This window comes from Mirounga angustirostris, unplaced genomic scaffold, assembly GCF_029215605.1.
Source record: "Mirounga angustirostris isolate CCGP_5_RB_7025 unplaced genomic scaffold, mMirAng1.0.hap1 SCAF_5, whole genome shotgun sequence".
Classification (NCBI taxonomy): domain Eukaryota; kingdom Metazoa; phylum Chordata; class Mammalia; order Carnivora; family Phocidae; genus Mirounga; species Mirounga angustirostris.
This window is the reverse complement of record NW_026991713.1, coordinates 32,476,889-32,492,841: the sequence shown is the minus strand read 5'-3', so window position 1 is coordinate 32,492,841 and position 15,953 is coordinate 32,476,889.

Here is a 15,953-nt window from a genome sequence, read left to right as displayed (position 1 = left end):
TGTTGTTTTACTGTGAATTATGATCCCCTTGCCCTCTAGTGGATCCAGACATTGAAAATGATGTCTATATTATTATATATTTTCCAAGATTCTTCTGGAGACTGAACTGAAGAAGAAAAATCTTCAGTCTTCAGTCCCAGCAAAGCCCTCATTGACTTAAGAGAAATTTATCAATGTAAAGGGATTGGTTTATTACCACTTTAAAACCCTCATGCATCACAAAAGGATTTGCTAAATACTTTCATGGGGACTGCCTGTGCTGCCAAGTGGCTTCCGAAAGGCACTGAACCTTTTGGTGATTGAAATGTACAGTCCTGCTGCAATGAATTAACATAATTGGAATCAGGACTAGATGTTTTTATAGGAGCTGATTACGTGCAGTTCCAATAGTATCATTACTTGAGCCTGTCTTATCCTTGAGGGCATACGAAGACTTGGAAATGGGCTTTAAATATGATGGCTACTCTGCAGGTGAGCAACTCTTTGGTGAGAGGTACATTAGCTGTAATTTATAAAGTGTAGTTGGTGGCATTTAACATTCTTTTTTTTTTTTTAATTTATTTATTTGATAGAGAGAGGCACAGCAAGAGAGGGAACACAAGCAGGGGGAGTGGGAGAGGGAGAAGCAGGCTCCCCGCTGAGCAGGGAGCCCGAGGTGGGGCTCGATCCCAGGACCCTGAGATCATAACCCGAGCTGAAGGCAGACGCTTAACGACTGAGCCACCCAGGTGCCCCCTAACATTCTAATTATATGTAATATTAAAATGTGTTAAGAGGTAATATATTGTGTGTGCTCTCTACCTTAGAATAAAGTTCCGACCTACCTATATTACTATGATCTATTAGGGAAGTGCAAGATTCTTCACGGTATATTAACCAAATGGAATGCTAGAGTAATGGAGACCAGAACACATGTAATTGTAGATCTATTTATCTTAAAAAAAAAATCATCAGTAGATCCACTTTAACAAAGAGCAGGTAGCTACATATTTGGTAAGTCAAATGAAAAGATCCAACCATTTAAGTTTCACGTATAGTATAATAGTTTTGTCAGTAATGTCCTTCTGGAATTGTTTCATTTCAAAAATCCATATAATACCTTACTCGATTACAATTTAGAATGTTTTTTAAATTGACAATCTAAAATTCATCTCAAGAATGAGGTTGGTTATTACTTATAAGTAGATATAATAACTATGAAAAGAAAAAAAATCCTGATATTCCTTAATGATTTTTCCTCCACACAGAATACATAATAGTATAAAAATCAGTACCACAAATATATCTCTCCAGCCCAGCAACCAGCAACTTCATTTTCTAATGATCCCACTTTTTTCAGATGGTAAATAATGTATAAATAAATGAAATCCTAGATTAACATTGCAATCAATGAGTGGATGAATGTTTAGTTACAGAACAGGTTATCATAAGAACTGAATGATTTAGATTCATAGAAGAACTATATGAATTACAGAAAATATGTCAAGGCTATTTGTTTTTTGTAAAAAAATAGATAGAGCAAATCAAGTAAAACTAAAATATATTTTCTGAGTCTGTGACTTAATGACTGGGTGAAAATGGCTAAAGATGAATTTATCAAAGAGGTCAAGTCAAAGTGGCCTGTTTCAAGACACACATGACTGCTATGGAAATATTTTTAAATAATTGAAACTGCTAAGTAAATACTTTTCTCGGAAATTATTTGCAGTGCTCATCTTTATAGTGACAACTCCCTCTAGACACTCTTTTTCAAACTTCAGTTGATCATAAGTACTATAATGTCAATCCATATAGGAGAAACACAAGCCTAATTCTTATTTTAAATAATTATTCTTGATAGAAATAATTAAATCCACATGTACTCCTTTCCTCATGGACACACTTTATGCTTTAGAACACCGAAGACTTACCTAAAACATAATTCCCTCTTTCCTATATGAATTCTTTTGTAAGTTTGTTGCTAAAGATCCCAATTGTTGTCTCCCCAGATAACATACCCACACTCAACCTCCCTTCAGATAAGGGAGAGGCTTGGGGAACCTGAGAATGAACACCTGATCCACGATGGGCAAATCATTAGTTTTTCTTCTTGGAATCTGGAATGTTGATTGAAGAGTGAATTAGTTAGATGTCAAGATTAGTATCAAGAGTGTTCATATTATTGGCACTATTGTTGGTGCCAATGATGGCTAAAGAAATGAACGGTCAAGTAAAAATTATGGAAAACAAATGAAACACCCTGCCTCAGAAGCCAGTCTTCAGAGAGGAAAACTGAACAAATGTATGTAGAGAGGAGATATGAAAAGATTTACAGCCACACAAAGAAACAGAGAAACTGTAAACTTACACTTATATCGTGGCCACATTGTATTTCTTGCAATTAATCCCTTCATATTTTCATATTTCAATACATTCCTATTTTACTTAAATTCATTTGAATGGGTATCTATTATTTTATAATAAAACTCTCCATGATTATAATCCTATATTAAGACAATCATACCTAAGTTTATTTCATTTTTGAGCACTCCCAACTAAGTACTCTTTTCTAGAGAGATAAAGGTATATGAACTTTTGACATTTTAAATTAGTAGCTCATTGATATTTTGCTTGTGAAACATACAGGTATACAGGCGTACAGGTATAGTAGAATTATTTTAGAGACAAAGAATATTATAATGCTTAACTTTGTCTTTTGCAATATAATCATATTCATCTGTAATGCTGAGTTTTCAGTGTATGCAGCTTAAGTAATACAGAAGATTATTTCTCTTTCACACAATTTTCCAGGTAGGCAAGTTATCAAGGGCAGCTCTACTTCATACCTTTATCCAGGGACTCAAGTTGGTAGTAACTTCTATTCTCAGCAAAAAATGGTTTCCCACTCTGGGTCTAAGGTAGCAGTTATAGGAGTCTCAAGCCCACAGCCAGTGGAAAGGAATGAAGGATGAAATGAGTGACGAGCAGTTTCCTTTTATGGAAATAACATGAAAGTTGCACACAACACATCTGCTTACATTCCTGTAGTAAGGGTTTCTCCACATGGTCATACGTAACTCTATGGGAGGTCTTTTAGCTTTAGCCATGGGACTTGCTAGAAGCTGGGTGTGGAGGGTTCTATTACTAACAGGGAGAAAGAGATAACAATCGGTGAGAAATTAAAATCTCTGCCAAGAAATAATCTATTATAGTCTTTTTGTATATATCTTTCCTGCATAGCAAAAATACTTAGAAATCATAGGTTGGCAGGAACAGTAATACCAGAGATTTTTATCAATGGCCAATTGAATATTTTTCATCCATTTAAAGACTCTATTCAGGATATATGTATTAACAAGCATAAAACTTATTTAGAAACATATTTTAATACAGTAAAATATGAAGTGAATTTCATTAATTTTAAAGGCCAATCTATTTCATTACATAGTTTTAACACTGTTGTAATTTTCTGTTTAAATAAGGAATGCAAGTTTTTAAATGAAAAATAAAACCAAACTAGTATCTTACAAACTAGAGTGAGTTACTATTTTGTCATAATGGTCCAAGAAAAACTTTGTTACAGAGCATTAAACAGAAAAATGTCTATACTTCTAAAATCACTATGGTTCCAAATTTTTAATCACTGATGAACAAAGACTTATGGCTTAGGAGAAATTGGAGAAAGTAAAAATGAGATGGTGTTTCCTGGATAAGAAAGGTATTGACTTTTCGATTCTCCATTTCATTTACACTGATTGCATCAGACAAGGAGAGTAAAGTCTACAAATTGTGGCTGATGTGAGAAAGATAGAAAAACCCTAATGTAGAAGTTAGAAACTAATGAAAAATAAGTGTAAGGTTTTTTAAAGCAATATAAATCAGCTTTCTTTTCAAAGTGGTAGAGAAACAAAGTGAGATAAAAAGGACTGAAATAGGAAAACAAGCCTGATCTATGTACCAGCAATCATATATCTTATTTTAGCCCAAGAGATGGTTTTGTTCGAAACTCCAGAGGTTTCAAAAAACAAAATTTTCAATTTGGATTTTGGCTCAATATCAATCAAATTAGCTTTTCAAATCAGTGTAGTTATGTATGCTTCTAGCCTGACCTATTTGTGGAATCTTTATTTTAGCTATAAGAACATGGGTTTAGAATCTTGGATCCTCAACCAGAAATATCAATATAATTACATGATTTGGGGCAAGGCCTTATTTCCCCGTATTTTTTTTTTTTTTTTTTTACCCTCAAAATGATATATTAATGTGTTCTCTGACTTTCTCTCTGGGATGTTTACTGAAGAAGCTGCATTATAGTGTGGATAAGTTTTGCAGTGAAGATCAGAAAACCTTCACAATAAATGGGGAACATCTTTTAGTGTCACCATTTATTTGAAGCTTTTGTGGGAGCCAGAACCATTACTGATATATGAAAGCATACAAATTATGGAAGGTAAGATTTTGCATTAAGTATTAGGAACAATAATAAATATGTGCCTGTGCCTATTTTGGCGGAGTTTGCTCTTGACCTGAACAAATCTTGTAACATTACTCAGTTCTTAATCATTTCTCTCCCTCATCCCCCTCTAGCCCCATTCAAAAAGCTCTGGTGAATACCGTACATTTCATGTGTAGACCAAAGACATTACATGCTATAAATCCATTGATATCTCTTTGGCCTCTAAATCTTTCCCACTTCCATGTATCTCCCTGGGACTCAGTACCTAGGCTTTCTTCTCAGTCCTCCTTCACACAGCTATTATATACCACAATTTAGATTCATGCCCACAACACAAATGCCACATTCTATGACATGAGACTTTATTCAGCCAAACTTATTTTGTCTAATATTCCTCAAGCATGCTCCTATAGACAAGTAAAAGAATGTGTATCTTAGTTCATCGTACTATAGGTAAAATATCAACCTACTTTCACTGGGTGATGCTTGCTCATATTCTCCCCCTGAATTTAAGGAGAATGATTAAGAGAACAAATTCTAAAGCTGTACTGCATGGTTTCAAATCCTATCTCTGCCCTTTATTATTACACAGCGACGTAACATAAATGTCCTCTCTTACTACTGGTACTTGAGTTGAAAAGTTTTAGAAGCAGAGGACAGCGAACTCAAGTAGAACTCAGTTTTAATTCTGACTCTGATTCTCATTAGTTGGATAACTTGAGAAAAACTATTTGCTAACACTGATAGTTTTTTTTTTTTTTATAACATTTTGGGGAAATACAAACCTAGCAAACTTATGAGGATTGGTGATCACACACACACAACACAAAATCACTAAATAAATGTTATCTATTACTGTTTCAGTATGTACTGAGAATGAAAATAAGGGAAGAAGGAGATGTAAAAAAGTTTTAAGTAACATTTAGTACAAAAAAATGCAAGGAGGTGTATAGTCAACATTCATTTAACAAATGTCTTTTGTTTGCCTATTATGGCCCAGGCACAGAGCTAAGCATTAGACAGTGAGCAACATCAGACATTTCCTTTTATTCTTTTTTCTTTTTTTAACACTTCATTTATTTATTTGAGAGAGAGAGAGGGAGAGAGGGCACAAGCTGGGGGTGGGGGTGGGGGAGGGAAGGGGCTGAGGGAGAGGGACAAACAGACTCCCCACTGAGCAGGGAAACCGATGCAGGGCTCAATCCCAGAACCGTGGGATCATGACCTGAGCTGAAGGCAGCCACTTAACTGACTGAGCCACCCAGGCGCCCCTGCCTTTTATTCTTATTCAGCTCATTCTGTGTGTTCTCTGGAGCACTCTTAAAAAAAAAAAAAAAAAAAGTAAACTAAAAAGGGTGACGTTCTTTACTTACAGAAACCATCTGGGAAAGAGATAAAGGAAGATAGTACAGTCCCATTAATATGGATTCTAGATAAACTTATTAGACAAATCATTAGAACTATATAGTAGTTTAATAAAAAAATAATAAATGGCACTTCTGTGGTCAATCATAATATATTACCGATGAGTTTATTGCCATATGTACTTTTGAAAATAAATCAGAAGAGTATTCCAACATGAAGAAAATGAGTATATCTCATTACAAAAACAATAAACCTAATGTCCAATTTGCATATCTGTGGGGTAGGATCAATGTTAAAAAAAAAAAAAAAGGAAAATCAGCTGTCAACAAAGGAGACATGAGATGCTAACAAATCTGTGACTGTGTTTCTTCCTAAACTCCTATGCTATATTTCTGAATCAATATTGGCTGACTCAGAAAGAGTATTAACACAAGCTACATGAGGATCATGTTCCTAAACTGGAATATTTCAGACATGTGTACTAAAACTTCTCAAATATTTTACCATTTTTTAATTCAATATCCAAAATTGAAATAACAGTTTAAGAAAAACATTTTAGGAGTACACTTGAGTGTGAAAAATGCTTCACAAGTTGAGAATAGATGGAAACCTTGTGTTTTTTGTGGAGCAATGAAGCAGGCACATCTTCTGACACTCAGGTAAATATGCTATTAGCCAAGGGTTCCTTTGCTTTTCAAATTTAATACCTGAGAGTTTAATTAACACCTCCCTAATTAATTGACTTCCACATGAATAGAGGCTTAGTATTGACTTAGGATCACATTTGAAATTATGTATTTTTTCTCTTCAATTTCAGTATCTAAACGTATTTTCAAGCATTTGTATTTTAACCAATTTGGAATAATGTAACACTGGAAATCCCTATTAATCTTAGTATCCTGAAATTGTGTCTATTTTAATTGTATAATAATATAAATATATATATTTATAAATTTTATATATTTATATATATGTTTACATATAAAATGTAAGCTGACTTGAAAGTAAAATCCCATGTACCAATCTTGAGTACCAATCTAGCAAAAGGCTAGAAACACTTTCTTTATCTTCTACTATATTCTCACTTTGAGAATTCATGAACAAAAGTGGGGGATCAAGATTAAATTAGGATGGAATCTGGGCATAACAGTCAATAAAATGGAAAAGTTAGAAGGGATCTGTGTGAAACAAAGAGATAAAAGTTTGAATTAAAGCAATACAGTACATGGGACTCTTCCTCAAACTACTCTTGTATCACAATCCTCTGCTGAAATCCATGATGATTAAAAGGAATGCCTCTGTGACCACAGGAAAAAAAAATGGTGTCTTCAACAGTTTCTATATAAAAAGAGAAAATAGTAATGAAGGAATTGAAGAAGGAATTGAAGAAGTTATGAAAAGGCCTTGGGAACTTCCAGTAGCACTTTTGAGCCTTGAACTTGAGGATAAAGAAAATAAATAAATGGAAGAAATAGAAAATGAAAGTTAAAAGCAGAAATTAAGTGCTAAGAAAACTGGATAACTATAAGATTGACAAAACTAAGATTTAGTATTTAAAATATATTATATTGATAAGGTGCTGACAACTCTAATCAAGAGAGGAAACGAAGTTACGGAGTTCAGAATGAAAGCAAGTACAACTAGAAAGGCAGCAATTAAAAAATATGAAAATGTTATGAACAATGGATACTTTTATAGAAAAATGTTGCTGAAATGCATTAATTTTAATAGAATTCTAATATTTAAGCCAACAAAGAAAATTTTAACATGTAATATTTAAGCCAACAAAGAAAATTAAAATACAGTGAAATATTTTCACTAAAAGAGCACCATGCTCAAAATTTTCATGAACATAAGAGCACACAATAAGCCATAAACAGTGGTTACCCAGGTTTGTAGATTGCTATAGCTGCAATTGTGTATAAATTATTCATTACTTTGAAAATCAACAATATAACATTAAAAATAAGTTTTGCCATGTAAAATCTCAGAAGTTAGCATATAGATCAATAAAAGATCACATTTATTCATATAACCAAAGCAGAATATAAATATGGCAAATATGAGATAACATGGTTATATTATATATGTAGATATAAATATAGATGAATAGTTTTCATTAAATCATTTATACAAAGTTAAATATTTGTATAAGATATTAAATCAAATTCGGTTAGTATTGATTCATAAATTCTCTCTCTACATAGAAAAATTCATTTTAGAAAAGGATCAACTGAATAACAAGGGTTTTAATAATCTCTCAGTGGAGTGGCAAAATCAGGTATATCTGAGAAAGTGTTTCACAAAAACAGACTTTTAGGATATTATGTATAAAACACAAAACTTTCATTAAGTTTCAAGACAGATAAGCACTTAAGGAAGCTCCCATCCTCTTGTCTATTTGAATCATCATTCACTGGAATAATTAGTATTAGGAAGTGTGCCTGATTCATTTTCTTCACATGCTAACTAGACATGACATGACATATCACAGCAATTACTGTCAAGAGAATTACTATTAAAAGAATCATTCTCTCTGCACTTAAAGTGTTTTCACTTAAAACACAAGGACTACAAGTAGTCTTTTTGTGCCTAATATGGAGTGATCTCGCCCTGGATACCCTCACAGTTCCCTCATTTACTTATTTCAGGTCTCACTGATCAGATAGCACTTTCTCATAAAAGATTTTATTACCTATGTGGGATTGTATTTTTGTTCACAATTTATTCACTCTCCCAGGAGGAGATTGGCTTTAGGTTTGGCCATATGACTTGTTTTGTCCAATAACATGAGAAGATAAGTGGCACATGTTCTTCCAAGCAGGAGCTTTGAGAATCTTTACATTGTTGCTCACATCTCATTTCCCACAGACCAGATGCCTGCAATGGTCTGCATAGAAACGGCTCTTAACCCGAGCCCTCGAGGTAAAACAACATGCCCTGTGACTGACAGGGAGTTTTAGCCATAATTAAATGTTTATTGTAGTAAACCTCTGAGATGTGGGGTCTGCTTGTTATCACAGTATATAACCAGCCTATTCCCAGGGATACAGTACCTCATATAAGCAGTCAGTATATTTCCTCTAACTTGCATCACTTTTTTCCTCACAGCATTTTTTTTTACCCTTTAACATAGATATCTACCTTTGTTTGTTGTCTGTTTCCATACATAACAATATAAGCTCAATGAGGGCAGAGACTTTAGTATTTTCATTGCTGAATCCCAGGTGCCGAGTTTAGTGACTGTGGTAATTATTAGCCAGATCGAAGGTGCATGGGAGGAAGAAGGGCATTTCAACCTAAGGTGGCAACCTCTCCAAAATGCCAGAGGAGAGATGTAAGCTCCTGAACTGTGTCAATTTCACTTTTTTTTCCAAATGAAAAGAGAAAATGAATCAAAGTGGGAATGGTAGGATATTGAAGGACTGGTATTATAGTTATCTATGAAGTCCGGACAAATCAAGAAAGAGAAACAACATAGCAATTTGAACAGGGGAAGTTCAATATATAAAAGTATTGACTACAACAGAGGAGTGGAGTAATAGAGAATAGGCTAGTAAGAGATAAAGAGAACTTACAAAATACAGGAATAGCAAATGGAGGGAGCAGACACAAATACCAAAGGGGGGGGAAATATATATATATTTTGGGATAAAATATATTATCTGGGATAAAAGGCCCAAGGAGGAGGGCGCCTGGGTGGCTCAGATGGTTAAGCGTCTGCCTTCGGCTCAGGTCATGATCTCAGGGTCCTGGGATCGAGTCCCTCATCGGGCTCCCTGCTCCTTGGGAGCCTGCTTCTCCCTCTGCCTTTCTCTCTTGCTCTGTCTCTCATGAATTAAAAAAAAAAAAAAATCTTAAAAAAAAAAAAAAAAAGCCCAAGGAGGAGACCCCATTCCTTCCTCCACCCCTCCATTTTCCATCCAGAGCTGAGACACAAACTTTACTGGAGGGCATGGTTCTGAAACATTACATGTCAAAGAAATTACTATGGTGTTGTTCCTGTGGAACTTGCTGGAAATATGTCCTCTATAGTGCTGAGAAAGCTGTTGACTTGGCAGTGTCCTACTGAAGCACTCTACTGCAAAACCACTTAAGGAAGTGTGCCACAGAAAATGCTGGTCACTATGGAACTACAGGATTGGGTGATAAAGAAACCATATACGCTAGCACACCAAAATAAGCAAGCAAAAACCTGTTTCTCTCACAACGTCTGTCCAACACCTTCTGCTGGAAAAGCTTACAATCATGCCAACTGGCAAAAGAAAATAATTTGAAGATCCCAGATACATTTTTACAGAGAAGGCAGTGCACGATGATTTTAGAATTGAGAGGCAATAAATTGATAACTAACATGCCAGGTAAGACGCGTTGGTGATTATTAAAAGAGCACAGAAAGGGAGGTGAACTACCTTTGTGAGATGTAGAGCCATTAGCAAGGTAGACTTGACAGAATTTGATAACAGATTGGATGTGGGATGGAAGAAAGAGGAGGAGTCAAGAACCCTCGGATTCTACTGTGGATGACTGATTTCCCTGAAACATGAAATTCAAGAAGAAATGATCCTCAGGAAGATTAGCGGGGAAGAAAATTAGTAAGTAAAGTTGCAGACACATTGAATTAAAGATACATATTAGATACCTAGATGGATGTGTAGTAAAAAAAAAAAAAAAAACAAGAGGAAAAGGAGAAATATTAAATATCTAGATGGACATGCAGTAAAGAAAAACAAGAGGAAAAGGAGAAAAGCCAAACAAAAATTATAATACGGAAAAAAAAAAGATCAGATAAAATTAAAACTTTAGAGTAAAAACAAGAAAAAATATTGAGATAAATAATTTTAAACAGGTAAACATAACTAGAAAATACTATATAAAATCTAAGTTAAAAGTTAAAACAACAAGATTTAAAATAAGGATGATTATAATAAAAAAGATGTATATTTAAACGTGTGAAAGAAATGAATAATCTTAAAACCTTCAGACAAAATATTAATATGAACCCATGAAATTAATAACCAAATAACTATAAAGTACAAAACTGTATTTCTTTAAAGTTAAAAAAATACAAGTGGACAGTCCTAAGTGAGTTTATGAAGTATATATGAAGTATATTTGAATGAGAAGTGATGGGAGAAGTGAAGAAATCAAACATAAGCAGGGCAGGGATTTAGATTCTTATTAATATCTTCTTTGTATCTGATTTCTGATGAACAGTTCATGACCTTGGACTGACCTGGCTAACTGCCCTGAAGAATAGCCTGCCAGCATATGATCTTTTTTTATTCTAGCCTTCAGTTCAAGTCAGAAAAGTGAAGACCCCCAGTGACTTACTAAGACCCATACATTAATGAGTTCGATGTTCTCAGAAACCCGAGCAGTCTCAGAAAATCAGAGAAACAGATTTACTTATGCATACCATAAACCATTGGTATATACTAAATACAATTATAAAATTATATCATGGGAAATAAAAAACATAATGAACAAAAAAATTTTAAAAACTTGGCAAATAGTCCTGATTTAGCTGATGGTGGACAATTCCTATTTGTATATTATATATTTATCTCAGAATGACTTGAAGAATAATTGCTCTATGAAACTTATAGGCAGAGCAGTTTAAGGATTGACTTGTACATAATTTCAATCTTTGGTTCATCCTTCCGCCATGATTTAATAAATTATAGAAGCATTTGTAATGTATAATGAAACATAAAGTTGTAGGTTTGAATCTTAAGTCTGTTCCTTACTCTGTGAGTTTTTCCCCTAATATCTCAGATTCCTCAAGCTTTTAATGTGTGCAAGTTGTAGGGCTATTTTCAAGATTAAAAATGATGCATACAAAACATCTGGCACACTATCTCACAGAGTGAATAGTACCTCTCATTTTTGTTGTTATACTTACTTACAGCTACTGAGTTTGCACTGTTCTGGAATTAGCACTAATCTTCAATCATAAACTAACTTGATTACTAGCAAGGTTTTGAAAGGCCACAAGCAAGCCAATTAACTCAATTAACTGGTGTCAAAAAATCAGTGCTGCTACTCTTTTTAAAAATTTCAGTGACTTTCCCTTCAGATTATGTTGCAGTCATTGTACAATAAAATACATATCTGATAATTGCAGTCAAAATAACTTTCATGCTAATTCATTTATCCAAGTGTTTTTCACATTAGTGTATTTTTATTCAGTAACTAGTCTTGTCAGGATTAATTGGTCTGATGACCATTCATATAAATATAAAAGGACATGATTAAGTCAGACATGACACAGTCACAGCACATGTAGAATTTTAGTTATTTACCACAATAGGATTTGCCTCTAAGGAAGAAAAGTTGTTTTAAGTATTATTGATTTTTACTTGGAAAATGTGTCCTATTGATTTTTCCATCTAGACCTTTAACTATGGCTTTTAATACACTATTCTTGTCTATAATGACAATCAATAGAAAATCAAGAACAGAAATGTGATGGCCACAGGTGGGGAAAATCAGGCTTTAAGAAAAGGATATGTACTCCCCAACCCCCCTACCACCCTTGCCCCTTTGCTACTGACTTGTGAAACAGAAAACAAGGTTCTTAGCTTTTTGAGTGAAACCATGTGGCAAGTTTAAAAAGTAAACAACCGAATTTACTGTTTCAAAGTTTCTATGCTTTTGGGCAAAGAATTTCTGTGCTTCTGCCAAAAATGAAGTTCAAATTATATGGAGGGTTTGATTATTTGAATTTCTGTATTTTAATCTGGCTTTGTTTTTCACAGCTGTCATTAGTTGGTTCTATTTTATTACCTTTTGGGACTTGGCATTCAAGCATTTGGAAATGTACTTATTCAGGGAAAGAAACAAACAGCAACAAAACTGCTGGAATTCTGAATACTGTTTATCATCTGGTACCGCACAGTCAATATTCTTTGTTCTTCAAAGAACCTCCTTCTACATAGCTATCAAGGAGTAGCCGCTCTGGATAATGCTTTTATTTTTCTCTTTATTTCCACCTCCCTGCATCTTTTCTACTTTTCTCCCTTCTCTCTCTCTCTCCCCCTTTCTTTTTTTTCTTCTCCCATTTGCTTTTCTTCCTTCCTCTTCTCCACATTTCATCTGTCTTGTTTCATTTAAATTTGAAAGCGCAAAAGAAATAATATAACTTAAAATTCCAATTGTGCAAAACAAAATTGTGCAAGTTCATCAGGAAACAGACTTTATTTCATTTCTACCAGATTTTGAGCAGAGTAGAATGAAATTGCAAAGAAGACAATTCTGTTGCCATGCTAATAGATATCAGCAGTTTATGGTTTTAGCTTCTGTGCCATGGGGCAGTCACTCCTCAGGCATGTCCACTTAAGTTCCCTGGGAATTTCAGACTTATTTAGAATTTTGTAGTTAAGAGTGCTACATTGTTGTTTTGCTCTGGCTCCATAGAGCTATTTGATTTCCAGACATTAATTACTGCCTAAAAGAAGAAAAGATTAAAAGAACAATAACATAAAAAAGCCACCTAATAACTGGACAAGTTATTAAGATATAGATCATTAAATTATCATTCAAAATATTAAAAAGCTTTAACTATATGAAGGATCCCATAAAATAAATTCCTATAGAAAAAAAAATCCAAGTTTCTACTTGGACATTTTAATTAACTGAATAATAACATTCACAATAAATTTTTTGGATAAAATCAGACACTATTCACATATTGTTGGCCATTTAATTAGTTGTGTTCTAACATCTTATCAGGTTTGTTATATCCTTTTTGTATATTAGCATCCCTCATTTTATGCTTGATGATCACTGAGGCAATGTAAGTTGCCCACGGTCACACAGAGTAGAATTATCTACAGTCTAGCTCCCTTGTTCTGTCCACTCCATGTTGCACTTTAACTTTTTTTTTAATTAGATAAAACTCCCTTCAAGAGGATGGCATATGGAATCGGTTTATTTTAATTAAGAGTCAAGTAGCTACAATGGACAATGGGATCAGCCCCCAGTACAAACAGCAGTGCCTAGGGAATACAGTAGTCAGCAGGAGGCCAGCCTCATGTGAGATGACAAAACTTTAATGGATTTAAAAAGCAGCTCTCAGCTGCTTTACAGTTTTCTCCAGCTCTGGGGAAATGGTGAGACAACCTGAAACCTGTTATAGAGAGGTGATTATGTTGGAAATTTTATAGAAGAGTGATTTTTCTGTTCTGGACCATGGTGGGGAGAGGATAAGAAATGTCAAAAAAAAAAAAAGTGATGTTCAAGAAAGGGATCATTTTCAAGGCACCTGGGTGGCTCAGTTGGTTGAGCGTCTGACTTAGTCCCGATCTTGGGATCCTGGGATAGAGCCCCTCATAGGGCTCCACATTGAGCAGGGAGTCTGCTTCTCTCTCTCCTTCTGCCCCTCCCCCTGCTCGTGCTCTCTCTTGCTCTCTCTCTCTCAAATAAATGAATAAAATCTTACAAAAAAAAAAGGAAGGAATCATTTTCTCCTGGCAAAACTAAAGATGATTAATTATACTGCCTAAGGTTGAATTTATTTGTGCTTGCATCCTATTTAAAGACAAACTATTAGAAGTAGTTCCAAAAAGCAAATAAAATAACAAAGCAATAATTCTGTATGTCTTTGGTTATATCCTTTAGTCTTCTGCAGTCTTCCAATTCAAGGAAACAAGTACATTTTTAAAGACATGTTGTACAAAGTTGCCTTCTTTTTTTACTTGACCAATGAAACTGGAAGAGTGACAATCAAAGCTGCAGCTCCTCAGACAAGCTGCAGGCAATTTTGGATTCAAGCATTAAGAAAAAAAGAAGGGAAAAAAAAAAACAAAAAACAGACTTTCTTCCTCACACTTGTGCTTCTGTTTTTGCTGACAATGCCACAAAGATACTGCACACATCAGAGCAGGTCTCTAAAGCCGACGGTTAGATCACACCTCTGATTTTTAGCTATTCTTCTGAAGATCTGTACTCTGACACCATTAGTCTTAATTCTTTTTTACAGCTCTGAGATCAGCATTGTCATTTAAATTAAAATAACACACTTAAATACGACATAATAGTATTTATTCTCGAAAAACTTCAGAACTAAGAACGGACCTTCGTTAAATCCTTTTTGAAAGCAAGCTGTTAATCCATTCAGCCTCAAATATTATTGATGTGTCATGTCATACTTACAAAAGCATTCTATTTTCCCACAATACTTTTTCCTTAACATCTTCTGGTATTACATTCCTTGCTCTTTTTCTAAAGCAAAACTGCAGAAGTGTAGGATCTAAGTTTACTGAGAATCAGTACTTCGTTAACCTTCATTTTCCACAGACTCATCTTCTCTGACATGATTCACAAACAAAATTATTATTTTATGAAAAACAACAAGAATCCTAACAAGGAACCCCTCTGTTTCTCCACAAGTGTTTCAGTAATTAGAAACATGCAGACAGCAGTATGCTCTAAGAATATACCTCTGAGCAAAAAGTTTCAAGTATTTTCTCTGAGCTGTCAGGACTTTAGCACACCAACCAGTCTTTCTGAGTCAGATGTCCCTAAGAAATGAAACAGCAGTTTTTCACCCAAACTGACACTTGGTGAGCATTTATCCATCTAATAAACATTAGCCAGATCATGTGAGTTAAAAAAAAAAAAAAAAACAGCTCTTAAAAATATGTTATCTCCATTCAAACTCACTTTTACAGAGTTAAAGCCCAGCAAGACTTCAGCCAGACCCCGTTGTCAACAGAATCAACAGAAGCCTATAATGAATGATTAGCTACCTAGTGGTAAAGGGATATGTGATGCATGCATTTAGGAAACATTTTGATCATAGAATATATTGAAATTGCTCTATGCTCCTGCTTGATGTCGATTTCTTATATTTTATCAAATATACTTCCATGGTACAAAAGAAATCAAGTCACTGAAGTATAGTCTATAAAATGCACATGGTGGAAACTACGTTGCAAAATATAAAGTAAATTTTTAAGAGGAAAAGGAGTGTATGAACTAAGAGTAAAATCAGGAGTAACAGCTAAGAGCAGAGTCACTATGAAGCCACAGGAGAAGGGGATACTGGAATGCACCTGTCATGTAGCAGATGCATGCTAGACTTGGCAGAATCCACACAGTAATTAAGGGAAAATCTAGGCCAATGTGTAAACCTTGAGTTTTAATTTTG